Source organism: Ovis aries, chromosome 1 (assembly GCF_016772045.2).
Source record: "Ovis aries strain OAR_USU_Benz2616 breed Rambouillet chromosome 1, ARS-UI_Ramb_v3.0, whole genome shotgun sequence".
NCBI lineage: Eukaryota > Metazoa > Chordata > Mammalia > Artiodactyla > Bovidae > Ovis > Ovis aries.
In genome coordinates, this window is record NC_056054.1 from 32,817,624 (window position 1) to 32,844,660 (window position 27,037).

General features: G+C 43.2%; 1 protein-coding gene across 2 annotated transcripts in view; it reads right to left on the minus strand.

The window, feature by feature from the left end:
- The window catches only part of DAB1 (DAB adaptor protein 1), a 1,363,191-nt gene that overhangs the window by 1,211,002 nt on the left and 125,152 nt on the right, over positions 1-27,037 (minus strand). The window lies entirely within an intron of this gene.

Consider the following 27,037-nt stretch of genomic DNA (forward strand, 5'->3'; position numbering starts at 1 on the left):
TTAACAACCAAGTTAATGGCCTAGTCTCCTGACATCTACCTGAAATTCTAGTAGGAGGAACAGGCTAGCCTACTCACCCCTGAGACCCCATTGTTTACGGGAGGGTCAAGGGCATATCCCCTACCATAATATTGTTGCCAAGGAGCCTCCCTTGTCCTGCAAGTCTGAGGCTATTTGTCAAACCACTGAGACCACCCCAAAGGGAGAGGGCAGGCCCCACCTTAGTCTTGTCCCCAAATTCCCTGTTAACCTCTTTTCATTCTACAGGTATCTGGGTGTGACCAGCTGAGAATTCAGCAGCAATTGCTAACATTTATGTGGCAGGCTCTGTAATGAACACTTTACATTTACAAACACATTTCATATTCACAATGACCCTGTGAGATTGACACTATTCATATGTCCATTTTACAAATGAGGAAACTGAGTCACAGAGAATAACACACCCACATGGTTGTCAAATGATGGAGCTTAACAGACACCCAGACAGTCTGCTCTCATCAGTTACCACAGCTGTCAGAAGAAAGACAACCCCTGCCCTCATGGAGCTTCTCTATGATGGGAGACACAGAGATAAAACATCAACTTTACTAATAATGATATGAAGGAGATGTTCCTGGAGTTCTGAGAACACATACTGGGGAGTTGATTCTTGTGGAGAAGAAGAGGAGTATCTCAGAGATTTCCCTGGGAAAAAACTATTAGCATTGAGTTCCCCAGGACAAGCAGGAGATCATCAGCTTGAGAGAGATATGGGTCTCCTAAGCAGAAGGGGGGAGAAGGCAATGGCACCCCACTCCAGTACTCTAGCCTGGAAAAGCCCATGGGCGGCGGAGCCTGGTGGGCTGCCGTCCACAGGGTCGCTAAGAGTCGGATATGACTGAGCGACTTCACTTTCGCTTTTCACTTTCATGCATTGGAGAAGGAAACGGCAACCCACTCCAGTGTTTTTGCCTGGAGAATCCCAGGGACAAGGGAGCCTGGTGGGCTGCCGTCTATGGGGTCGCACAGAGTCGGACACGACTGGAGCAACTTAGCAGCAGTAGCAACAAGCAGAAGGAAGATGAAGGTAGAGGCCTCAAGGCAAAGAAGAGCGTGAAGCATGTAAGAAACTATAAGAAGCCAGCGTGGTGTTCAGAGGGGCTGGAGAGAGGCAACAGATGAGGCCAGAGGGAGGGCCATGTTTGCACCCCACTGGCCCTAGTGGGAGAGGAGCAGGAAGCTGCCGCTGTCTCTGTTGTACATACGGGGGAACAGCGTGGGGAACAGAGGAGAGTGGGAAGCCACCCAGCCAGTGCCCTCTAAGTGACCCACAGGGTCCCCCACACCTGACTCTGGCTCGCTCTCCTTGCTGTCTCTGCTCAGTTAGGATTCCCACAGGTGTTTCCACACTGAAATTATATTAAGGAAAGAAGATGAAACATTTACTGAACATTTGCTCTCTCATTTAATGTAATATAATCAAGCCCTCACAGCAAAATGTTTGAGGCTTTCATTATAGTCTACAGTTCTGGAAATGAAAGGGTCAGACAGATGAAGTGCCCTGCCCACCACCATACCGCGGGGGTAAAAGACACTCCTTTCAGTAGACCCCTGCCACTCAAACTCATCTGCCCCTTTCACTGCTCCCTGCTGCCTCCAGTTTAAGCGGGCAGAGCAAGCAGTCGAGGATGGCCCAGAAGCCAGTGAAAAATCAAGGTCTACAGGACTACATAGGGGCATCTCCTTTGTTAGCCAAGTTCATCATAAACAACAGCATGAAATTCCTCCTCCCTGTGCTCCCCCCATCACCCCCACCTCCCTCCCCCTGCCAGTCAGAGCCTCAGTTGGAAATGATGAGATGATACACTCAAAGTGAGCAACTGGAGGAGAGTTTAATAAAAGGCCTGCTTATAGAGGTGTAGGGTGGGTAAAGGGAAATCATGGGGATAGTAATTCCAGCCTTATCATCATCCTTGTTCTGAAGGAGCAGGGGATAGAGTGGTCACCTTCCCTGGAGTGAGAGAGGGGGGCTGGGAGGAAAGGTCTGCCAGATGGGATCTGGGAGGTTTGTCTTTGGGGACAGTACAGGGCAACACCTAGGAGAATAAACACCCCAACTCACCTCCACCCCTGACTTCCTGCTGATGTTCCTCATTGGCCAAACTCAACCAAAGGTCAAAGGGTGTTACCGGCTGAACTGGGTTCCCTAAAAATTCACACGTGGAAGTCTTACCTCTAGTATTTCATAATATATCTATATATGGATATTGAGTCTTTAAAGAGGCAATTAAATTAAAATAAGATGAATAGGGTGCACCCTAATCCAGTATGACTGCTGCTGCTGCTGCTAAGTTGCTTCAGTCGTGTCCGACTCTGTGCGACCCCATAGATGGCAGCCCACCAGGCTCCCCCGTCCCTGGGATTCTCCAGGCAAGAACACTGGAGTAGGTTGCCATTTCCTTCTCCAATGCATGAAAGTGAAAGGTGAAAGTGAAGTCGCTCAGTCGTGTCCGACTCCTAGGACCCCATGGACTAGTATCTTTATAAAAACAGGACATTTGGATACAGACATATACAGAGAGAAGACCACATGAAGACATGGAAAAGATGGCCATCTACAAGGCAGGGACAGAAGGGCCTCAGAGGAAACCAGTACTGCCAACACCTTGATCTTGGACTTCTGGTCTCCAGAATTGTGAGGAAATAAATTTCTGTTACTGAAGGCATCCAATCTCTGGTGCTTTGCTAAGGCATCCCTAGAAAACTAATACAGTGGGTAGGGAAGTAGGTTGATGTGGTCCATACAGGACAGCCCTCCAAGGCAGAGAGCAGGTGGGAAAGGAAGGAAAGAGTCTACAGAGGGGCAATTGGAAGAGACCCAACACTGGTCCTATCAGGGCCTCAGAAACAGGTATTTTGTGATGTGCCAGAACAACATCTCTAAGGCTGATAAAATTCCACCTGAGCAATGCTGGACCACAGGCGAGCTGTGCTCACCCTTTCTGATCAAGGAGCATCGTCCCACCATTGTACCTGTGCTTTCTCCCTCCCTCGGTCACTTACCCAATCCCAGCCAGGCTGGGAGGCTCAGCTCGAGTCCCAACCTCTGACAGGTCTTCCTGTGCACTCTAGGCCACATCTCCTCTCTACCCGGATCCCCTGGGATGATTTTACTCGATTTCCAGACAGTAAAATAATGAGCATCTTGAGAACAGCAACCGTGTCTTATTTATTTCTGATAAGTGAAAGAATGACCAATGGACTGCATGAAGAAAACTAACATTTATTGATTACCATCAATGTGGCAAAGACTACTGTAAATGCTTTTTAGCATTTTAACACTGCCTGAATCAAAATGTGCCAGGCAGGGGTGATAGCAACTTACTTAACAATCCATATAGCACAGGCACCAGCAAACATGTCAGGGCAGATGCTGCCATCAACTGAGGAATGGCTGGGCTCACGTGGCTGCTAAATACCAGCCGGTACTAGGCTTACTGCTGCAGGATCTCGTCTGTACTATTTCACTGGCTGAGGTTGGTATTATCATCCCCATGATAAAACCCAGAATCTTGAGGCACACAAACAACCTAAGATTGTTGTATAAAGTCAGGCAGAAAATAAGTATGTGACTAGGATTCACACCAGGGATCTCACCCACCCATGCTGGTTAGTCTCATGACACCGCCCTTGCATGGTGGTGGGGGCGGGGGTGGGGGAGGCAGCAGGGCACGGGTCCCTCACGTGGGCACATGCTCCCCTCAGACAGTCACATGGCTTGCTTTTTCCAGTCTTTGCTTAAAGACTCAGCAACTCCTCCCTTCTAAAATTAACCTCACCCCAATACTACTTTTCTTTCAAGCTTTATTTTCCTATGTAGCACTCTTTTATTGTGGTAAAATATACTTCACATGAAATTTACCATGTCAACCTCTTTTAAGTATACAATTCAGTGGCTTTGAATACATTACAATGTTGAGAAACCATTGCCAGTATCCATTTCCAGAACTTTTCTATCAATTCAAACAGAAAGTCTGTACCCATTAGATAGTAACTCCCCACTCACTCCCTAACCCCCCATCCCCCTCACCCTGACAACAAGCACTCTATTTGTCTCTAAGAACCTGCCTATTCTAGCTCTCTCATACAAGTGGAATCATACAATATTTGTCCTTTGGTGTGTGGCTTATTTTACCTGGCATAACATCTTCAAGGTTCAACCACACTGCAGCACATGTCAGAATCTCACCCCTTGTTAAGCTTGAAAAATACTCGAGCGTGTAAATATAAACCACATTTTCTTTAACCGTTCATCTTTTAATGGACATTTGCCTTGTTTCAATCTTTTGGCTGTTGTGAAGAATGCTGCTATGAACAAGTATGTTCTTTATCTGTCAGTCCAGCTTTCAGTTCTTTTGGGTATATTATCTAGAATTGAAATTGCTGGATCAAATGGTTATTCCAAGCTTTTTGAGGAACCACCAAACTGTGTTACACCTCGCCAGCATAACTATCTATCATACTGTATATTTTACCAATTCATTATTTATTTATCTCTGCTTTGTTAGCTTTGCAAATAACTAGTTTAAGCTTCTAAACAACTTTATGGGGGTAGGAACTATTACGCTATCCATTTCACATATGAGGAAACTGATGGGGCGAGAACTTACAGCAAGTTTTGATTCCTGAAAGTCACTGCTCATGAGGAAGTAAGCTCTTGTGAAGGCAGGGATTTCATATTGTTCGGTTCACTGCTATATCCCACATTATCTAGAAAATGCCTGGCACAAAGCAGGTGTGTTACCAAGTCCAAGCTCATTCTGGTTGATGCATGACAGGCCAATAAATCCAAGAGGTGAGTTGTAGAGGCAAGGAATATAACTTTATTCCGGAAAGCTGCCTGACCAAGGTGATGGCAGAGTAATGCCTCAACGACCTTATGGGGTCTGGATGCCAGGTTCTCTCATAGATCAGAGATAGTAGGAGTAAAAAGTAAACTAAAAAGTAAAATAAAAAGCCCATCAATCTTGCAAGTATCTCCTAGAATGGCAAACCTCAGGCAGGGGGTATTTTAATTTCTTCCTACCTGCCATCTACAGGTGGACAGGGTTCTGAACAAGGGCACTTTAGTTGAACAGTCAGGTAGAGGGGCAGGATTCTCTGGGGCAGGGAATTACGTATGACTATAGTAACAAAAGCAACAAAAAGCAAGTCAAAGAAACTGTTTCAACATGGAGTCAGAATTTGCTTTTCCCTACAACAGGTGCACAAGAAGAGGCAGGGGGAGAGGCATCCAGGATGAAGTGAGATGCAAGGGTCAGACCAGAGAGTGAGAACCCTATGGGCATGACAGGGGAGGAGCTTACAGTGGGGCTGGCTACATAGTGAATAAGGCGGATGCTCGGTATGAGGGACCAGGGAAGATCCTACACAACGTTTTGTGAAATTAAGGCCCAGGACGGTAATTGGCACACACAAAGTGTTAACAAATACTTGTTAATTGATTGGTTTCTAATCTCAGCCTTTCAGTAACTTGACAGAAAGCTAAAGGCAAATCACTTCCCTTCCGTGCAATTTATTTTCTTTATTTGTAAATACAGTGGATATAAGGAAATCAATGAACTAAACATGTTTTTAAATTATAGAAACATTTTCTTCCCTACAGAACCCCAAACAGAAGAGTAAACACAAAGGCCATTCAAAGGGGGAGCTGGAAGTCTAACGCGTCATCCCTCAGCTGTCCACTACACAGCGGCTGAAAACTGACTTCTCTGTGCTCCGGACATCTGGGCCACTGACCCCTGAGTCTCATACCAGCTCTGACTTACATCTGCATCATTCCTACCAAAGGTCCCTCCAAAGATACTTGCTCCCTACCTACTGGCTGCTAAGTCGCTTCAGTCGTGTCCGACTCTGTGCAACCCCATAGACAGCAGCCCACCAGGCTCCCCCGTTCCTGGGATTCTCCAGGCAAGAATACTGGAGTGGGTTGCCATTTCCTTCTCCAATGCATGAAGGTGAAAAGAGAAAGTGAAGTCGCTCAGTTGTGTCCGACTCTTAGCGACCCCATGGACTGCAGCCTACCAGGCTCCTCCACCCATGGGATTTTCCAGGCAAGAGTACTGGAGTGGGGTGCCATTGCCTTCTCCACCTACTGGCTGACAGATGCTTTTCTGAGTGCTTTTCATGTATTGATTCCCAATTTAGGGGTGAGGATATTGAGGCACAGGAAGGTTAAATCACTTCTCCAAAGCTACACAGCTAATTGATTGTGGAGCTACAATCAAACCCAGCTCTCGGTCTTTATTTTTACCCACAACTCTGTCTGCCTTCCACAGTGGTACACAGAATGCGCCACTGAATGGGATCAAGGAAAGGATGATTTGATGAAGAGAGGAAAGAGAGAGGAAGGAGAATATAAAGAAGGAGGAAGAAGACCGTGTGATCAAGCTGGACCTCAGAAAGCACTTGACTCTCTACAGCAGAGGTGACTTCAGAGTGATACTGTCTGCCAGCGTAGGGACACCAGGAATCAGACTGTTGCCTTTCCCAAAGCCCTAGAACTATTGATAAAATGCCATCTTCTTGCTCCGTATTTTCTAATCCAGAGATGTTCAAATCCTATTTTTAAAACAAAATCTTAGAGAAGGACATTCTTTAAGAGGACTTTTCCAGAAAAACAGGAGATGTCAATTTACCAAAATGAGGTCCCCCCAGCCCCCACTCACTGGAACAAGAAAAATCTATGCTTTGTGCATAATAATAGTAAATAGCAAGCTGTGCGTATTCCCAAAGACTTTTTTTTTCCCTTAATGAATTTAATGAATTAGAATACATAGAACTCCATAAGAAATAACTGAAAAGCCTGGTAAGCATCATTCAAAGCCTTTCAATCAGTCATTTTCATATTCCCTGAAACCAGCATTTCCATTAAAGTGGTAAAACATTATACAAAAAAACAGATTTTTAGCTTAACAGCAGGAAAAAATTAGAAAATTGACAATAGATGGAGGCAAAGGACAAGGCTTACCTGCAGGAACAGAGGGTTTTTCAGAGGCTCTACTGCCATCTGGGGAGGGACAATTTTTCTTGCTGGGATGAAACATTCTGCATATTATGGGGTGTTCAGCATCCCACCCCTAACCACTCTACTCTAGTAGCAACTTGAAGCCACTGTAAACACCACTAAAACCACCTTTCCAGTGCCTCCTAGAGGGACTGAGAACCACTGGTAATCAATCTGGCAAATTTTGGAAACACTGATTTAATGCCCTCATGGATCTTTAAGCAGCTCGTAATCTAATGAGAGGAAAAGGGAGACGGGATGAATACACCAAGCTATCACCCAAGACCTTGTGTGATACGCTGTAAGCTGTCTGTTAAAGGTTCTTTAACATAATACAAAATGTAATGTCTACAAAGCATAAAAAATATTCTCAAAGGCTAGGGCCTATCTTGCATCAAAAGTGACTAACTGAATCAACTGAAAATACAGTCTGCAAATATCAGAACCAGAAGGGAGCCCAGTGATCATCTAGTCTAGGAAGTGACAGACCTTTCTGGATATTCTAGGGTTTGTGAGCCATGCAGTTTCTGTTGCAACTACAGAAACTATATTGTGATTCAAAGGTAGCCACAGAAAGCATATCTGTGGATGGGTGTGGCTGTGCTCCAATAAAATCAATTACAAAATAATTTAAATAAATGTCAAACTATTGACATATTTAAAGACAGGCTCAGTATGCTTGATGTTTTTCCTTTGCCCCAGGCTCCGGTATAGCTCCACAACACCCCTGCTACTGATCTTGTCACCATTTCAACTTTTGAATGTGCTCATTACGGAACTTCTGACATTTGTTGTGATTTTTTGTTTTTCAAATACAGCACTCAAATATGATTTTTCCTGATGACTTGAGTTCTTGGCGCTTTCTTAAACTTTGTCCTGGGGGCTAGTGCCTCACTCACCAAACCCTAGTTGGGGGTCCTGATTCAGGCTTCCCAACCTACACCTCTGCCCCTGGTCTTCCTTGAACCAGCCCCTTGGTCCATTTCCTCAATGGCCCCACTCATCGTCAAATGGAGTCCTAGCGACTTGGCTGTGTATTTTCATGCTGGGGCTCACATCTCGGCTCCTTCTCCCTCTCACTTATACTCCCACTTGAGAGCAACAACAAATCCCCTCCCTCTCCCCAGATCTGACAGGTCTCACCTTCAGACCCTTTGAAAGAAAGATCAGCTTCTGCTTCAAGAAGTCTTATCTAGATGTACTCCCAATGCTGCAAACCTCTTCCTAAGAAGTCTCCAGTGATCACCAAGAAAACAGTGTCTACCTCATCACATTCGATCATCAGTGAGCCAGACACAGAAAGGGAAACAGTATAGAAGTCTCCCTCACCAGACTGTCATCCCTCAGAGAAAGGACCAATAGTGAGCACACAGTGGGCCCTCAATATACATTTGCCAAATTAAAGTGAACAAGCCCTGTTGTTTAGATTTTCAGGGTTTAAATGATGAGGGCAGAAACAAGGAAGCTTGGAAAAGATTGATTTTATGCTTTTAAAATGAAAGAAAGGCAATGTTATGTTGTGGATTTTATTAGTTGAAATGAAATCACTGGGAAAATTGCCAGAGTGGGCAATGTGGATAGCACTAGACTCAGAAAATAGGCATCATCACTTGTGCCCTAACTAGCTGGTCTATAGAAGAAATATATCCATGTGCTTTATCCATTTTTGATTTCCAGTAGGCTCCTATTCCATGGAAAGTGAGAGAGCCAATTCAGAAATAAATTACCGCTCTCAGCTAAACCCCCGTTTCCCAAATCCCAAGCCTTCCTTTAACCCACTATTTAATTTCTCTTAACAAATTTAAATTCGTTGAAGGGAATTATGAGGGAGACAGACGAGACAGGTCACAAACATTGGTATGCACATTAAAATAAAGAAAATTAAACGAAAGAGTAATAGGGCAGACGGGTAACCACGTAGCGTGATTTCACTTTGAAGCAATTTATTTCCATTCAAACTGTGATAAATAACCGTCAAGTGATATAATAATTACCCATTTCTTGGTGTCGAACAAGATGTGGAAATTATTCTCTGAAGTGAAAACATCCCATGGACTTTCAAAAGAGAATGTCGCACATTCAATAAAGCTACAAACCATGACCCCAAAAGAAATTGAATTGGCCTGTTTGTATTCCCATCGCTATGTCTGGAAAGTCTGTTCTCAACCTCCTAGGCAAGCTTCTCTTTTTGTTTGATAAAGTCTTGTGATTTGTGACCACAAAAACTCAGAGGACTTCATAAATTTCGTGCTTTGGCACTCCCGCATGAGATCAAGCCCTGGAAAAGATGGCTGCTGCGGAGGGCAGGGTCTCAATGTCATAGACTGGGTGATTAGCAATGGTCATTTCTAAATGCCCCTTAGGCTTAACAGTAATTGCGTGCATTTTAAAAACTAGGTCTCCTTCCGTTCAAAGCAAAGATGTCATCTGTAAACATTCATCAACACCCATCAGAAGACTCTTCTTTGCTGGGGTTCTTTCCTGCCCATTAACATAGGGCTGTCATTGCTTTAGGGCCCACCAAGCGCTTGCTGGGCGTGTGCATGCATCGTTTCTTTCCAAAAACACTGCCAAGAGACAAGAAGACAAACTCTCTGGTGGAAAAAAAAGCACTGGATTAAGAATGAGACTTGGATTCTAGTCCTGGATTGGTCCCTTGCCAGTCATGCAAACTTGGACAGTTCCTGTAAACATCTCTGACCCTCAGTTTCTTCATCTATAAAATGGGGATGTTGTTATACATCTGCCTCAAACTATTGGAAGATTGTAATGTGGTCAACAAATTCACGTTAAGCTCCAAAGTGTTTTTTAAAGCCCTGACTCCAGTATGCAAGGCATTAGGTCAGAAGTTGCAGGGAGAGTTAGGGAACAGCCCCTACCTAAAGGAAGTTTCTGTGGAGGAGGTAAAAAGCAACAGATATGCAATTCATCCCAGCAAGGTTATTCTGAGCCTCTGTGTCATTTCCTGCTTAGGTTGCTTAGGCAACCTAGCAGTTGGACTTTCCTATCCATTCATTCATTCAGTCAGTGAGTTATCCTTTGATTCCTTTGTTTATCTATTTAACAAAACTTAATCTAGTACCTTTTTCCATGACAATAAACTGTGGAAAATTCTGAAAGAGATGGGAATACCAGACCACCTGACCTGTCTCTTGAGAAATCTGTATGCAGGTCAGGAAGCAACAGTTAGAACTGGACATGGAACAACAGACTGGTTCCAAATAGGAAAAGGAGTATGTCAAGGCTGTATATTGTCACCCTGCTTATTTAACTTCTATGCAGAGTACATCATGAGAAACACTGGACTGGAAGAAAACACAAGCTGGAATCAAGATTGCTGGGAGAAATATCAAGAACCTCAGATATGCAGATGACACCACCCTTATGGCAGAAAGTGAAGAGGAACTAAAAAGCTTCTTGATGAAAGTAAAAGAGGAGAGTGAAAAAGTTGGCTTAAAGCTCAACATTCAGAAAACGAAGATCATGGCATCCAGTCCCATCACTTCATAGGAAACAGAGTCAGTGGAAACAGTGTCAGACTTTATTTTTGGGGCCCCAAAAATCACTGCAGATGGTGACTGCAGCCATGAAATTAAAAGATGCTTACTCCTTGGAAGAAAAATTATGACCAATCTTGATAGCATATTCAAAAGCATAGACATTACTTTGCCGACTAAGGTCTGTCTAGTCAAGGCTATGGTTTTTCCTGTGGTCATATATGGATGTGAGAGTTGGACTGTGAAGAAGGCTGAGCACCAAAGAATTGAAGCTTTTGAACTGTGGTGTTGGAGAAGACTCTTGAGAGTCCCTTGGACTTCAAGGACATCCAAACAGTCCATTCTGAAGGAGATCAGCCCTGGGATTTCTTTGGAAGGAATGATGCTAAAGCTAAAACTCCAGTACTTTGGCCACCTCATGCGAAGAGTTGACTCATTGGAAGAGACTCTGATGCTGGGAGGGACTGGGGGCAGGAGGAGAAGGGGACGACAGGATGAGATGGCTGGATGGTATCACGGACTTGATGGACGTGAGTCTGGGTAAACTCCGGGAGCTGGTGATGGACAGGGAGGCCTGGCATGCTGTGATTTATGGGGTCACAAAGAGTCGGACACGACTGAGCAACTGAACTGAACTGAACTGAACTGAACTGAATCTAGTACTTTCCATGTGTCTGACCCTGGAGCACAGATACGTGTCTCATCAAAGCCCCTGCCCTTAAGCAGCTCACAGCCTAGCAGAGAAGACCACAGCTTCACAGTGTGCAAAGTACTTTAATAAATAGTTTATTGTTTCATCTCAAAACAACTATTTGGAGTAGCTACTCTGGTTGTTGTTAGCTACTGTAGTTGTTGATACTACTGTTGTTATTAGCTCCATTTTAAAGTTTAGGACACTGAGGATGCAGAAAAAATGAAGTGACTTAACTGTGGAGCTTTGAGTGACAGGCCAACACTGAAACTGTGGCTTTACTGCTTGAACCCAGTGCTCCTTCTTTTACACCCAGAGTGTCTTCTAGGAGAGAGGACCTAAGGCATCTTGATGAGACCATGACTCCGTGAACCTCTCGTAAGTTCATTCTCTGTAGAACTGGATCCTGCTCTTTGTGTCTTCCAGCACTCTCTATGGTCCAGTTGAAATAAATTTCCTTCCTTTCTTCTTTCCTAAGCATTTACTGAGCAACTGAATCCACTATGTGCTATTCATTCTGCTAGGACTTGAAGACTAAAAGGTGTTAAAGACACAGTCCCTGCCTCCTGTAGCTCAGTATCTAGTGGGGGACAGAAAAAAAGGACCCAGATAACCTCAAAACTGTGTGATAAGTGCGATGACAGTAGATACAGAGGATCCAGTAACAGCACATAAAAAGGAATCCAACCCAGCCTTTGCGGAGCAGGGAGGGTTTAACAGAAGAGGATCAGCCGAAAGAAAACCTAAAGGACCTTTGGCCAGGCCAAAGGGAAACCAGTGTGTTTCAGGCAGAGGGAACCAAATGAGCAAAGCCTGCAAGAAGAGTGAGTGTGAGATGTTGGGGGACCCACAGTTTGTTTAGGGTGGCTGACTACAGACAGCGAGAGATGCAACAGGAAGTTGCAGTTAGAGAGGAACTCCTGAATCGATCTGTGAAGATTGCAGGTGAGAAGTTTAGACTTCATTCTGTAAGCGATGGGCATCATGGAGGGATTGTCAGTAGAAAGGAATGCAACCAAATTTGATGTTTAGTAAAATAACTCTTACTGTTTTTTTGAGAATACATTCAAACAAGCAGACTGAAATCAAGGAAATCTGCTATGGGAAGTGCTGTGATAATGCAACAGGTGTGGGATGACAGTGATGGCGATACACATACGCATCAACAGGCGCGTGTGTGTGCACGCGCATCTATAACTGGAGTGTGTATGCACAGTTATGTCCAACTCTTTGCAACCCCGTGGACTGTAGCCTGCCAGGCTCCTCTGTCCGTGGAGTTGTTCAGGCAAGAATACTGGAGTGTATTGCCACTTCCTACTCCAGGGGAATCTTCCCAGCCCAAGGATCGAACACGTGTCTCTTGCGTCTCCTGCATTGGCAGGTGGGTGCTTTACCACTTGCACCACCTAGGAAGACCAAACTAATATAATAGAAGCAGAGAGCAGACTGAATTGAGGGATACCACCCTTAGGGTTGGTTGTTGACTTCAACATCTGCTTGAATCCAACAAAAGTACTAGATTTACTCAATGGATACTGTATCACAAACAAAACTAACAATAATAATGTTTTTACTTATCAAGTCCTTACAATAAAGTCAGGTACTAAGCTAAGTTCTCTAAATAAAGTACTGCATTTAAGAATGAAAACAAATCAATAATGTTCTCATAGTTCTTCCCTTATCTTACAAATGTAGATTCCTAGGACCCACTGGTGCCATAAGGAATCCAAATCTTCAGGGCTGGTGCCCAAAACTCTGCATTGAGAGCCTATGTTCTTGCTGTGTGCTGAGTCTTCAGAGCCACTGCTGTGACTCCCAAAGACTGTGACAATTTTATTCTGGGGAATGGCTACAATTAATGAAAAAAATAATAATTTCCAATTCCAAAAATAACAATTTCAATTAACCTGGACAGCCTTGTGCTTAATGACATATAAATTCTCCAAATAGCATGAAATACCCCAGGGACAAGTACATAAAACATTTAGCTGAGAGTGAAACTGATAGACACTTTGAAGCAGAGATGCTACTCTAGAGAAAGGTGTCCCAAATGGAACAGGCTTCAACCCAAGTAGCCTAGCCTCTCTTTTAACTGTTTTCCATCAGGTGTTTGATCTATAACTATGTTTGAAGGAAGATATGTAGAGAAATAAAAGAAGCAGGTTTCCACAGTCAACAAGTCTATCACGTGTTTTCTGAGCACTCGTGTAGCAGTGAAACCAGTAGGAACAGGGAGGATATTAACATGAATAATGTTCAGCCTCTGCCTGCATCTATTAAGGATCTTCAGTTGCAAGTAACAGAAATCAACGCCAGCTCACTGTGATGAGTAGTTGAATTTCCTAAAAGATCACTGAGGGTAGTTTTAAAATGGATCGGAGAACTAAACAATCAGACTTCATGAAAGTAGAGAGTTATGAAGCTTTAGGGATCAAAGTAAGGAGAGCTCACAGGCAGGCTTTCTAAGATTGTGAACAGAATGATTCTGCTCTAATCCGTGAGTCATTCTTCCCAAGAACCAGCACTCAGGGAAAAAACTAGAGTCTGGTTGGCCTAATTTGCATGATACGCACCTGGACTAAAAACATGAGCCTACGGCAAGGCTGATGGCTGAGTAGACTTGAGAAAGGACAGATTACACTCCCAGGCAAAGCACATGGGAAGAGGTGGGGGAGTTCTCCAGTGCCAAAGAGGGTATGGTTCACCGCAGAAGGTAGAAGAGAAGCTGAACAAGCCAAAAAAAAAAAAAAAAAAAAAAAAGCAGCTATCCATCAGATTTTCCACAATGAGCTTAGTTTCAAAGGGGAGATTTTGCTGATTTTTGGTTCTCCCCATCAGCTCCCATTCCTGAAGTTCTCGCCCATGTAATCCTTCTCTTTCACTCTGTGATACAAGTAGATGCTGGTATTGTATGTTTCCATAGGCTCATTTACCCTGCCTATAGTTGATTGGTCCTAGGGTAACCACCTGACTCATTCTAGGCCAATCAGGGACTCTCCCTGGGATATTTAAATTTTAAATGGAGTCCTCAAGGAACTTGACAGCAATTTCCCTCCACACTCAGGAAGCTGATCTCAGGGAATGAAGACAGTTGAGAGACGGGGGGAAGTGCGGCTTTATTTGAGCCTCAGTCACTAGTTGTCCCTGGAGTCAACATACACCCTTCTTACCACTATGACATAAGGTAACCTAATATTGTCAGCGACAAATATTAAAACTCAACACTTTCTCTTTGGTCTGTGTTTGGTCAAAGTGAGATTCTATCATTTTGAAGATCAAAAGTATCCTTAGCAATTTAAGTGCATAAATAGCTACTATCAAGGCCATTCAGGACAACTGCCTTCAGGATGACCTGGTGTTTAAAAGAGGAAGAAACCACACACATAATTTGAATAGCTCTCATTTACCAAGCATCTGGTGAGGCAGGCATGCAAGGTACCTCACAAACATGATTCGATTACTTTTTTCATTAGTTCTACAAGAACATATTATCTCCATTTCATAGGCAAGAGAAGTTAAGCAACTCATATACAATTGCCCAGATAGGAGATGGCAAAATCTGGATGAAAATCTGATGCAGAAACACTGTTTCTTTGCCCTGCAGCCAAAAGCACAGTGGCACCCATTTCTCTCTCTAACAACAGACAGATCTCCCAGGAGCTCATCTAGAATTACAATCAAGTTGCATCTCTACCCCCTAAAGTATAAAATTGTTTATTTTTGCTGAATCCAGATTCAATGTTAATTATCACCTCTTTATAGCCCATTGTTATTCAGGTTGTTGCTGAGGAGTGGAGTTTGCAAACATATTTCAATAGGACTCGAGCCCTCAGGCCACCAGGACTGTTGCATTTCTCTCTGTGCGCACGTTTTTACAACTCTCTGTTGTTCATTACGGTAAGAATTTATAAGCCTGACACCTTGGCCAGGGAATGGCGCTTCACTATTTCTGAACTAGGGCCCTTCTGGGAGGGTGGAGTGTAGGGCAGAGTGCTTTGCTCATGCAGCCAGCGAGGATGCGTGTCATTTGTAGTCAGGACAGCATCGCAAGTCTTCTCTGCAGATGTAGATGGTACCCTGGGGTAGAAGCAGAGTGTGTCTTAAGTCAGAGAAGATACGACTTCTGCCAGGCTTTGCTTTGGCTCTAGTCAGTTGTGTGATCTTGGGCAAGTCACCTGCCCTCTCTTGGCCACCAGCTTGCCATGAGTAAACTAAGAACGCTGTTCCAGATCATCCAGTCCCATCAGACACTCTGGGTAGAACGCTGGCCAAGCACAAGAAGTGCTGTGTAAAAGCAGTGGTAGGATCAAAGGGACTTGAGAAAAGCCACATTAAAGTTAAGCTGACTTCATTACTAATGAGCTTCCAAGGGCCTTGACTGTGCTATTGTTTTTGATCACCTACAGTCTGCAACACAGGAGGCAGCACTGTCCAGACATTTTCTTTTAACTTGAAAGAATTTGATCTTTTTTCCAAGAACAAGTTTTAACAGCCCACAGGACATGGTGTTTTCTTGGAACACAGTTTGGGAGACCCTGGGTCAGAGGATCTGTGCTTTCTTGTGTGCCCCAGAAAACCCTGTTCATCACCTCCGTGTCTGCTCTTATCTCACTAAGCTCTCTTTCTCTGGTACCTATTCGCCTCTCTCTCGAGCTGTCCACTTCTCTTCATTTCTCAACTGTGGCTTCCCCTATTCCAGGACCCACCAGTCATTCATTCATTCATTCTCTCTCCCTCTCTCTTTTCTTCCTTCCTTGGCCATCCCTCCTAACTACTTCCACATTTCCCCTCTTGAAACTATAATCTCTTCTCTGCAAAGCAGTCAGAGATCTTTAGGAAGTTAGACTGGGTCCTGCTGGCTTAAAACACTGCAGCAAAGTCCCACGGCTCTTGGTATAAGTCCAAAGGCCTTATAATGGCCCACCAGGTCACATACAAATTTGGCACACCCTACCCCTGACCCCCTCAGGCCACTTGCACCCTTTCTCCATATCCGGCAGGCACAGTGCCTTGGCACCTACGGTTTCCTCTGGCACATGCTTCCTTGGATTCTCACATCAGTTATCCTCTTGAAGGTCTCAGGTCAAGCACCGTCTCCTTAGGGAGGTTGACCTTCTCTCTTTAACTGGAATGTCCCCATATTCCTCAGTCACTCCTTCACATGTTCTTATGTTTCCCACACATGTTGACTAATTTGTCGATGGCTTCCTCTTTAAAGAAGTGAAGATTCCTCATGAGCAAGACTCTAGTCAGCCTTGTTCACGGCTGTATCTGAAGAATCTGTAATGGTGCTGAGCATAAACCAGGCACTCAATAAATACTTTCTGAATGAATGAGTGAATGAATGATTGAAAATGAATCAAAGAATGTTTCTCCAGTAGACAACGAGTTCCTTGATAACAGAAGTGATGTCTTATACTCTTTGAAGTCCCAGCTGTATGATCATAACACTTTCTGTGACTATTTTCTATTCTGTAAAATAGAGATGGCAGTAGGTACTTCATGGATGAAGATGAAACAGAACCTTTGATGTGTTCCTAGCAAGAGTGTCTGGCAAATGTGGCTTATGGGTGACAGGTTCATTTCCATGTCATTGTTTATGGAATCCACACTTCTTAATGCAGAGTTCAGCCCAAAGTAGACTGGCAACAATAATTTGCCAAATGAATAAATGAATGGAATGAATGAGTTTTCTAAAGATTCCCGTCAATCAGATACAGGGAGCATCACGCACATGTCCCTGAAGTCTGGTGTGATTCCGGATGGTGTGATCTAAATCTCATGCCCTAAAGAGAGAAGGAGGGCCTCTGAAAATCTGTAAATTCCTCCTTCCCGAAGCCCTTAAAAATAAGGAGAAGCCATTGCTCTGAGATACACTTTTACCTGCTAGAGAAGGAATGGATAAAAGGGTGACTGATTTCCAGTGAAATATCAGCCACCATGCCGGACATAAAAGATAAGTCAAGCATGACATGTTCTTTGAACTCACAGACCCATAGCCCAGTGAAGGAGACAGACAAACGTGCAATTACAGCATTGTAGGGTGAGAGCTACAGGAGATGCTTCCTAGTACAAAGGAGGGGTGACCAAAACAAGTGTAAGAAGTCAGAAAATGCTTTCTGGAAGAAGTGATGCCCGGATTAAGAGTGATGAATGAACAAAGAAGTTGTAGAGAACAAACTAGTGGTTATGGGGAGGGGGTGCAATATAGGGGTGGGAGAGTAGGAAGAACAAAGGATTCATTTAAGATAGGCTCAAGGACATACTGTTCAACACTGGGAATATAGCCAATATTTTATAATACCTGTACATTGAAAATAACCTATAAAACTTGTACAAAATTTTTTTTAAAAAATTTAAAAAAGAACAAACAAGGAAGACTCAGCAAGGACAAAAGGAGGCAAGTAGGACTCTAGCCAGAAAGGACCAAGCTCTTGATTGGTTGGAAGGCACACGGGAAAGGGATGTGTTAGCGATGATGTTAAGGATTCTGGTTTGGGCAGTCCTGTGATTCTTCATACCCAGAGGGATGACACGCCTTCTAAACTCCTCCACATGATGGGCTACAGTGTGACTGGCATCCAAACTGCATAATTTGCCTTTTTCAGGCATCTGATCCTTAAAAGTTCCAGTTTTTCCTCTGCATCCTTCACCGGGCCATCATAAAGCATCTATCGTTGAAGGCTAAGGCAGGGATGGCAAAAACTTTCATCTAATCAGAGTGTATGAGTGTGGGTATGTGTTTGTGTACTGGAATCCCTTGAGGGGGGAGAGGTTCTTGTAGACGAAGAGCTCACTTCAATGACTCTATCGTGGTAATTAATATACTCCCAAGGCAGACTATGCTGCTGAAGGAAAGATAAGCTGCTCTCAAATTGGGGCAGATGTGATGCCAGGAAATGTGAATACTCTGGAAAGTATAGAAGGTCCTTGAAGCATGGGGAGCATCTGCAGATACGAAGGCTGTTCTAAGTAGTAATATTCATACGCTGCATTTGAGTTGACAAAGTACTTTCATAATCATGATTTTATTGAATCTCCCAAGTATGATGACCACTCAATATAAAAATATTTGAGTAATACTAAAAGGTGCCCCCCTTTAAAGTCAAAGACATAGATTGAATTTCCATCTCACCATTCAGAGTAGGTATATGGCAGAGGGATGTAGAGCCTGAAGGAGAAAGAAATGGCTTCTATCCAGTAGGGAAGGAGGCAGGATTATCTAGTCCAGAATGCAATGCCCATTTGGATACCACTCAGAGAGACACAGCTACAGGTAACCAACTTCTGCTATTCCAGTCTCATTGCCAGGACACCCCTAACACGGAAATGGATGCAGAACAGGGACCATCACACTTCAGCCCACAGGCCAAATATGGCTTCTTGCCTATTTCTGTAAATAAAGTTTTACTGGAATGCAGCCATGACTGTTCGTTTATGTACTGTCTATGGCTGTTTGCAAACAATGATGGCAGAGTTGAGTAACTGCTAGAGAGATCATACAACCTAAAATATTTACCATTGACCCTTTGTTGACCCTGATGTAGAACAGTGCACAGCGTCAAACACTGCTGAGACTTAAACATCTGTTCTTATCACTCTTCTGCCTGGTCACCATGTATAATAAGCAAAGCTAATGTTTATGCATTGTTACAACTGTTCTAGTTGCTCATGTTAGGCATCCATTGCATTGGTCTATGGCTGTGCCCCACTGACGGTTAATTTTTAAAAATATTGTCCCAGTGATAGAGGCTAGAAAGGTAAATACTCAGTTTCCCAACGTCCCTTGAAGTGAGATGTGGCCAGGTGACACAGTTCTACACAATTAAGTGGAGGTGGCAATCTGCTCAAAGCATCCTGGGAAAGTTTTACCTTTAGTCTTTTCCTTCCTCTTCCTTCTTGGATAGCGATATGATGCCTGGCGCAAAGGCAGCCATCTTATGAACAATATATAGAAAGAACTAAATCTAGAGGCATCTTCAAACAACTGCAGTAATGCTAACAACTGCCTATATGGAGACTTCTTCCCAGGTGAGGAATATTAAATTCTGTTTATTTAGACAGCTATTATTTGGGAGCCATAACTTGGTGCTATACATACACATCGTAACTAATTCAGCACCCACAGGCCTCGTGTATTTCAGGTCCCATTAACAAGGTCTTTCCTACAGGGAGATGGCTACACCATGCTCTCCCAATACACATTAGACTCATCTAAATCCTTAGATCTGCTTCAAGCTCACCACACAACTCTTGATTAGAACTTGCCTGATGAATGGGTTGTGAGTCAGAGACAGCAATTCCAGTCTTACTCTGCCAATGATTGACCCTCAATCTCCATGCATCCTCCTTGCTCTCTCTAGAGTTTCAATTACTATATCTATAAAATTTAAAAAGCTAGCCTTCAGTGTCTACTGTTTCCTCTTGTTCTCTCACTCTGTAATTAAATTCTTTAATTCTAAAACTGCAGAATAAGTGACTAACCTTTACCAGGGCATCTTCCCAACCCAGGAATCGAACTCTGGTCTCCTGCATGCATGCTGATTCTTTACTGTCTAAGCCACAAGGGAAGTCCAACATGACTATAAATAAGCATTAAAATAACTACAAACTTCCTGGTGGTTGGTAGATGAGTGGTGATGGGGCTGATGATGGTATAACTCATGGCTAAAAGAAAGGCAGAAGCTTTTAAGATGACAGTTCTTACTAATGTAAAATCCAAAATATAAAGTTCAGAACTTATAAAGAAGAAAAAGACCACTTAAAGGATAGTGCTTTAAACAGCTGGCCCTAAAAGAACAGTGCCAACACTAGCATACTCCTTTACTTCTCAAATATGCTTCACTCACCTTTCAAATCACCCTCTTCCAACAACACAAGAGAAGACTCTACACATGGACATCACCAGATGGTCAACACTGAAATCAGATTGATTATATTCTTTGCAGCCAAAGATGGAGAAGCTCTATACAGTCAACAAAAACTAGACCAGGAGCTGACTGTGGCTCAGATCATGAACTCCTTATTACCAAATTCAGACTCAAATTGAAGAAAGTAGGAAAACCGCTAGACATTCAGGTATGACCTAAATAAAATCCCTTACGATTATATAGTGGAAGTGAGAAATAGATTTAAGGGCCTAGATCTGATAGATAGAGTGCCTGATGAACTATGGAATGAGGTTCGTGACATTGTACAGGAGACAGGGATCAAGACCATTCTCATGGAAAAGAAATACAACAAAGCAAAATGGCTGTCTGGGGAGGGCTTACAAATAGCTGTGAAAAGAAGAGAGGCGAAAAGCAAAGGAGAAAAGGAAAGATATAAGCATCTGAATGCAGAGTTCCAAACAATAGCAGGAAGAGATAAGAAAGCCTTCCTCAGCGATCAATGCAAAGAAATAGAGGAAAACAACAGAATGGGAAAGACTAGAGATCTCTTCAAGAAAATTAGAGATACCAAGGGAACATTTCATGCAAAGATGGGCTCAATAAAGGACAAAAATGGTATGGAACAAACAGAAGCAGAAGATATTAAGAAAAGGTGGCAAGAATACACAAAAGAACTGTACAAAAAAGATCTTCACGACCCAGATAATCATGATGATGTGATCACTAATCTAGAGCCAGACATCTTGGAAAGTGAAGTCAAGTGGGCCTTAGAAAGCATCACTATGAACAAAGCTAGTGGAAGTGATGGAATTCCAGTGGAGCTGTTTCAAATCTTGAAAGATGATGCTGTGAAAGTGCTGCACTCAGTATGCCAGCCAATTTGGAAAACTCAGCAGTGGCCACAGGACTGGAAAAGGTCAGTTTTCATTCCAATTCCAAAGAAAGGCAATGCCAAACAATGCTCAAACTACTGCACAATTGCACTCATTTCACATGCTAGTAAAGCAATGCTCAAAATTCTCCAAGCCAGGCTTCAGCAATACGTGAACTGTGAACTCCCTGATGATCAATCTGGTTTAAGAAAAGGCAGAAACCAGAGATCAAATTGCCAACATCTGCTGGATCATTGAAAAAGCAAGAGAGTTCCAGAAAAACATCTATTTCTGCTTTATTGACTATGCCAAAGCCTTTGACTGTGTGGATCACAATACACTGTGGAAACATCTGAAAGAGGTGGGAATACCAGACCACCTAACCTGCCTCTTGAGAAGTCTGTATGCAGGTCAGGAAGCAACAGTTAGAACTGGACATGGAACAACAGACCGGTTCCAAATAGGAAAAGGAGTACGTCAAGGCTGTATCTTGCCACCCTACTTATTTAACTTATATGCAGAGTACATCATGAGAAATGCTGGACTGGAAGAAACACAAGCTGGAATCAAGATTGCCAGGAGAAATATCAGTCACCTCAGATATGCAGATGACACCACCCTTATAGCAGAAAGTGAAGAGGAACTAAAAAGCCTCTTGATGAAAGTGAAAGAGGAGAGTGAAAAAGTTGGCTTCAAGCTTAACATTCAGAAAACAAAGATCATGGCATCTGGCTCCATCACTTCATGGGAAATAGATGGGGAAACAGTGGAAACAGTGACAGACTTTATATTTTTGGGCTCCAAAATCACTGCAGATGGTGACTGCAGCCGTGAAATTAAAAAACGCTTACTCCTTGGAAGAAAAGTTGTGACCAACCTAGATAGTATATTCAAAAGCAGAGATTACTTTGCCGACTAAGGTCCATCTAGTCAAGTCTATGGTTCTTCCTGTGGTCATGTATGGATGTGAGAGTTGGACTGTGAAGAAAGCTGAGCGCTGAAGAATTGATGGTTTTGAACTGTGGTGTTGGAGAAGACTCTTGAGAGTCCCTTGGACTGCAAGGAGATCCAACCAGTCCATTCTGAAGGAGATCAACCCTGAGATTTCTTTGGAAGGAATGATGCTAAAGCTGAAACTCCAGTAGTTTGGCCACCTCATGCGAAGAGTTGACTCATTGGAAAAGACTCTGATGCTAGGAGGGATTGGGGGCAGGAGGAGAAGGGGACGACTGAGGATGAGATGGCTAGATGGCATCACGGACTTGATGGACATGAGTCTGAGTGACCTCCGGGAGACGGTGATGAACAGGGAGGCCTGGTGTGCTGCGATTCACAGGGTCGCAAAGAGTCGGACACAACTGAGCGACTGAACTGAACTGAACAGAACCTTTCAATTGATATTAATAACATGTTTATTACAACATTCTTTTTCCACTAAGACAAAAATGATGACTACGAACAAAGCTAGGGGAGGTGATGGAATTCCAGTTGGGCTGTTTCAAATCCTGGAAGATGATGCTGTGAAAGTGTTGCACTCAATATGCCAGCAAATTTGGAAAACTCAGCAGTGGCCACAGGACTGCAAAAAGTCAGTTTTCATTCCCATCCCAAAGAAAGGCAATGCCAAAGAACGTTCAAACTACCACACAATTGCACTCATCTCACATGCTAGTAAAGTAATGCTTAAAATTCTCCAAGCCAGGCTTCAGCAATATGTGAACCGTGAACTTCCAGATGTTCAAGCTGGTTTTAGAAAAGGCAGAGGAACCAGAGATCAAATTGCCAACATCACTGGATCATGGAAAAAGCAAGAGAGTTCCAGAAAAACATCTATTTCTGCTTTATTGACTATGACAAAGCCTTTGACTGTGTGGATCACAATAAACTGTGGAAAATTCTGAAAGAGATGGGAATCCCAGACCACCTGACCTGCCCTTGAAAAACCTGTATGCAGGTCAGGAAGCAATAGTCAGAACTGGACATAGAACAACAGCCTGGTTCCAAATAGGAAACAGAATACATCAAGGCTGTATATTGTCACCCTGCTTATTTAACTTCTATGCAGAGTACATCATGAGAAATGCTAGGCTGGAAGAAGCATAAGCTGTAATCAAGCTTGGCAGGAGAAATCTCAAAAACCTCAGATATGCAGATGACACCACCCTTATGGCAGAAAGTGAAGAAGAATTAAAGAGCTTCTTGATGAAAGTGAAAGAGGAGAGTGAAAAAGTTGGCTTAAAGCTCACCATTCAGAAAACTAAAATCATGGCATCTGGTCCCATCACTTCATGGCAAATAGACAGGGACACAGTGGCTGACTTTATTTTGCGGGGCTCAAAAATCACTGCAGATGGTGATTGAAGCCATGAAATTAAAAAACGCTTACTCCTTGGAAGGAACATTATGACCAACCTAGACAGCATATTAAAAAGCAGAGACATTGCTTTGTCCACAAAGGTCCATCTAGTCAAGGCTATGGTTTTTCCAGTGGTCATGTATAGGTGTGAAAGTTGGACTATAAAGAAAGCTAAGCACCAAAGAATTGATGCTTTTGAACTGTGGTGTTGGAGAAGACTCTTGAGAGTCCCTTGGACTGCAAGGAGATCCAACCAGTCCATCCTAAAGGAGATCAGTCCTGGGTGTTCACTGAAAGGACTGATGTTGAAGTTGAAACTCCAATACTTTGGCCACCTTATGGGAAGAGTTGACTCATTTGAAAAGACCCTGATGCTGGGAAAGATTGAGGGCAGGAGGAGAAGGGGACGACAGAGGATGAGATGGTTCAATGGCATCACTGACTCAATGGACATGGGTTTGGGTGAACTCCGGGAGTTGGCGATAGACAGGGAGGTCTGGTATGCTGCGGTTCTGCTGCTGCTGCTGCTAAGTCTCTTCAGTTGTGTCCAACTCTGTGCGACCCCATAGATGGCACCAGGCTCCCCTGTCCCTGGGATTCTCCAGGCAAGAATACTGGAGTGGGTTGCCGCTTCCTTCTCCAATGCATAAAAGTGAAAAGTGAAAGTGAAGTCACTCAGCCATGCCCGAGTCTTATCGACTCCATGGACTGCAGCCTACCAGGCTCTTCCATCCATGGGATTCTCCAGGCAAGAGTACTGGAGTGGGTTGCCATTGCCTTCTCCATGCTGTGGCTTATGGGGTCGCAAAGAGTCAGACATGACTGAGTGACTAAACTGAACTGACTGAAAAATGATGACTAAGACTTAATAAACAATGCCAGTTACTAATGCACACTAAATATCTATGTTTGTCTCTGCCTAAGCTCAGAGGCCTACCTTCCTACCAGAAGAAAAGTGTTGCCTGTACTAGTATATAACTTAAGTGTGCTCAGTACTTTATAACTAACAAAGTGTTTTAATCTATTTTGCATTTGATCTTCATGACAATATGTGAAGGAGACAGAATCACAATAATTACCCCTTGTTGCAAATGATGAAACTGAGGCTCAAAAAGCTAAAGCAATATGAGAAGGTCCCCAGGTTTAGTTCAGGACTGAAACCAAACTGCATCCCATTTAACTCCATACTTAGGGTTCCTGCAGCAAACAAAACACCTCTTTTCATATCAGGCATTGCTCACAGCTATATGCAGGCACCATCTGGCAGGTTCCTCTCAAGAGCATGATCCAGGGCCTCTCTGGGTAACTTCCAAGCAGCAGCCCCACTCTATTTCTATTTCGACCGCTGTCAAACAGAATCAATGAAGCTTCAACATATTATCTCAAATATATAGTCCTGACAGCAGGTTCGATGCCTTACAATAGCCTAGTTATAGCTGATTTTTAAAAATTAAGATTAGACACAGGAAAATGGTACAAAGTGGAAATAAAAGATATGAACTGAGTCTTGGTCTAGTGAATCAATAAAGGATAACCATGGTTCACTGTCGGTCTCTTCATCTGAGCCTGACCCTAAAGACCAGGCTATCACCCAGCTATTCCTTGCTCTGGGCATCCAGGTCACCACTCCCAGACTCTCTCATTTATTTACACAATCATTCATTCAGCAATAGAGGACAAGAGATGAATGGGACACGTTGTCTGGAGAGGCTATAGAATATGCAACTTAAGAGCCAGGACTTGAGGACAGAGTTTACAACATCTTTCTATGCCTTGACTTCCTCAGGTTTAATAATAATCATAACAGGCAGAACTATTAGGAGATAACTTCAAGCCAAGCACTGTTCTAGTTTTTTACATATATGAATGCATTTATACCTCACAGCAAATGAAGCGGATAAGATCTTCATGCCCATTTTACAGATGTGAATACTGAGATGCCAAGAGGTAAAGCAGTTTGGACAAAGCCATGTAACTAGGGAATGGTGGTGCTGAGCAGTACAGCTCCAGAATCCATGCTCTTAACCACCATCCTATATGACATGTAGGTCAAGGTTATCCAATAGAACTTTCCATTGTGAAGGAAATATTCTGTGCTGCCCAGGATGGTTTAGGCACCAGGTATATGCAGCTACTCCAATATGTAGCCATTAGCCACATGTGGCTATCGAGCTCTTGATAGTACAACCAAGGAACCAAATTTTTAATTTCATTTGATTTAAATTAGTTTAAATTAATTTAATTAATTTAAATGGAAATAGCTGTACGTGACTAGTGGCTATTGATTGCACAGCACAGCTCTACACTGCTGTACACAGATAGTAACACTATATTCATCATCAGCTCTGGAGCTCTTGTGCTGTAAATGTCTGTAAACGGTTCAGTCCAGTGCTAAGCATGTAACAGGTGCTCGATCCGTGTGAGCTACTATTTTTGCAGTAATAGGCATTGAACAAATATTTACCTGCATCTCTTATCTGAATTACAAAACCCAAAAAGCTCCAAAAACCCGATTTTGTGTGTCTATGTGTGTATAAATCATTTTGAATTTTATCAAATGCTCTTTCTGCACCTATTGAGATGATCATGCAGTTTTTGTCTTTCCTTTTGTTGATACAGTATATCACATTGATTGATTTGTGTATGTTGAACCATCCTATGACCCTGAAATAGATACAACTTGATCGTGGTTCAGTGATCTTTTTCATGTGTTGTTATATTCAGTTTGCTAATATTTTGTTGAGAATTTTTGCATCTATAGGCAACTCATTTTGGCAGCATATCTAAGATGATCTGAAATTCATCTGAGACTACAAACTGACCTGTACTGACGGGACACTACTTACAGCGTCTATTCATGCTACATTTATTTATTACACATTTTACTGCAGAAATATTAATGTGCTTGATGGTGGGTGCTGCCCCAAGCTTGGCAGAGGTGTTGTATAATATGTAATATACATATCACATGGCCTTTTTCAGATCTGAAATATTCTAAATTTCTGATGTACAACTGGCCCCTAAGGTCCCAAATTAGAGATCATAGACCTGTATTTGCATTTTTATACTAGGTTAGCTGTGATGAACAGAGCAGAGAAAACCAGGCCTGACCTGGAAACCTCAGTCTGCACTAGTGTTGCTGTCAGAGAGGAAGTACTGGTTCTCCAGAAAAGCTGGAGCAGAGGTGGGGCTGAAGCCCCACTGTGTCTGAGCAGACAGACCCAGCCATGGGACAAGGGAGCATCTGCAGCTGTGTTCATCCTGGGGTAGCCACGTTTCCAGTCATTGCTTTATGAGTCTGCTCAGTAAGTTTACTGAAATAGTCCTGCAAGGAAAAGGACAAGATGCTCTTATTTCTTTAGTGAGTGTGTCATTCTAGGAGCTCTTCTGCTCCAGGCTGATGCTGCCCAAAGCTCCTGCCCCCTTGTACAGAGCCAGCCTCTGATCTCTTCCCCGCATCTTTCTCTTGGACCTACCCCTATATTCCAGAATGCCAGGGTTTCATAAAAATGGGCCTTCTTTACACATACCTCTCTCATACTGTGAGCTGGCCCCGGTACCAGAAACATCCCTTCCTGGCTTCATCCTTTGAGAGGAGGCATTTTATCCTGTAGAGATCTCAACTTGAAGGCAGTGTAGTGAGGTGGAGTCTGTGCTTCCTAACTGAGTGATTTGGGATAAA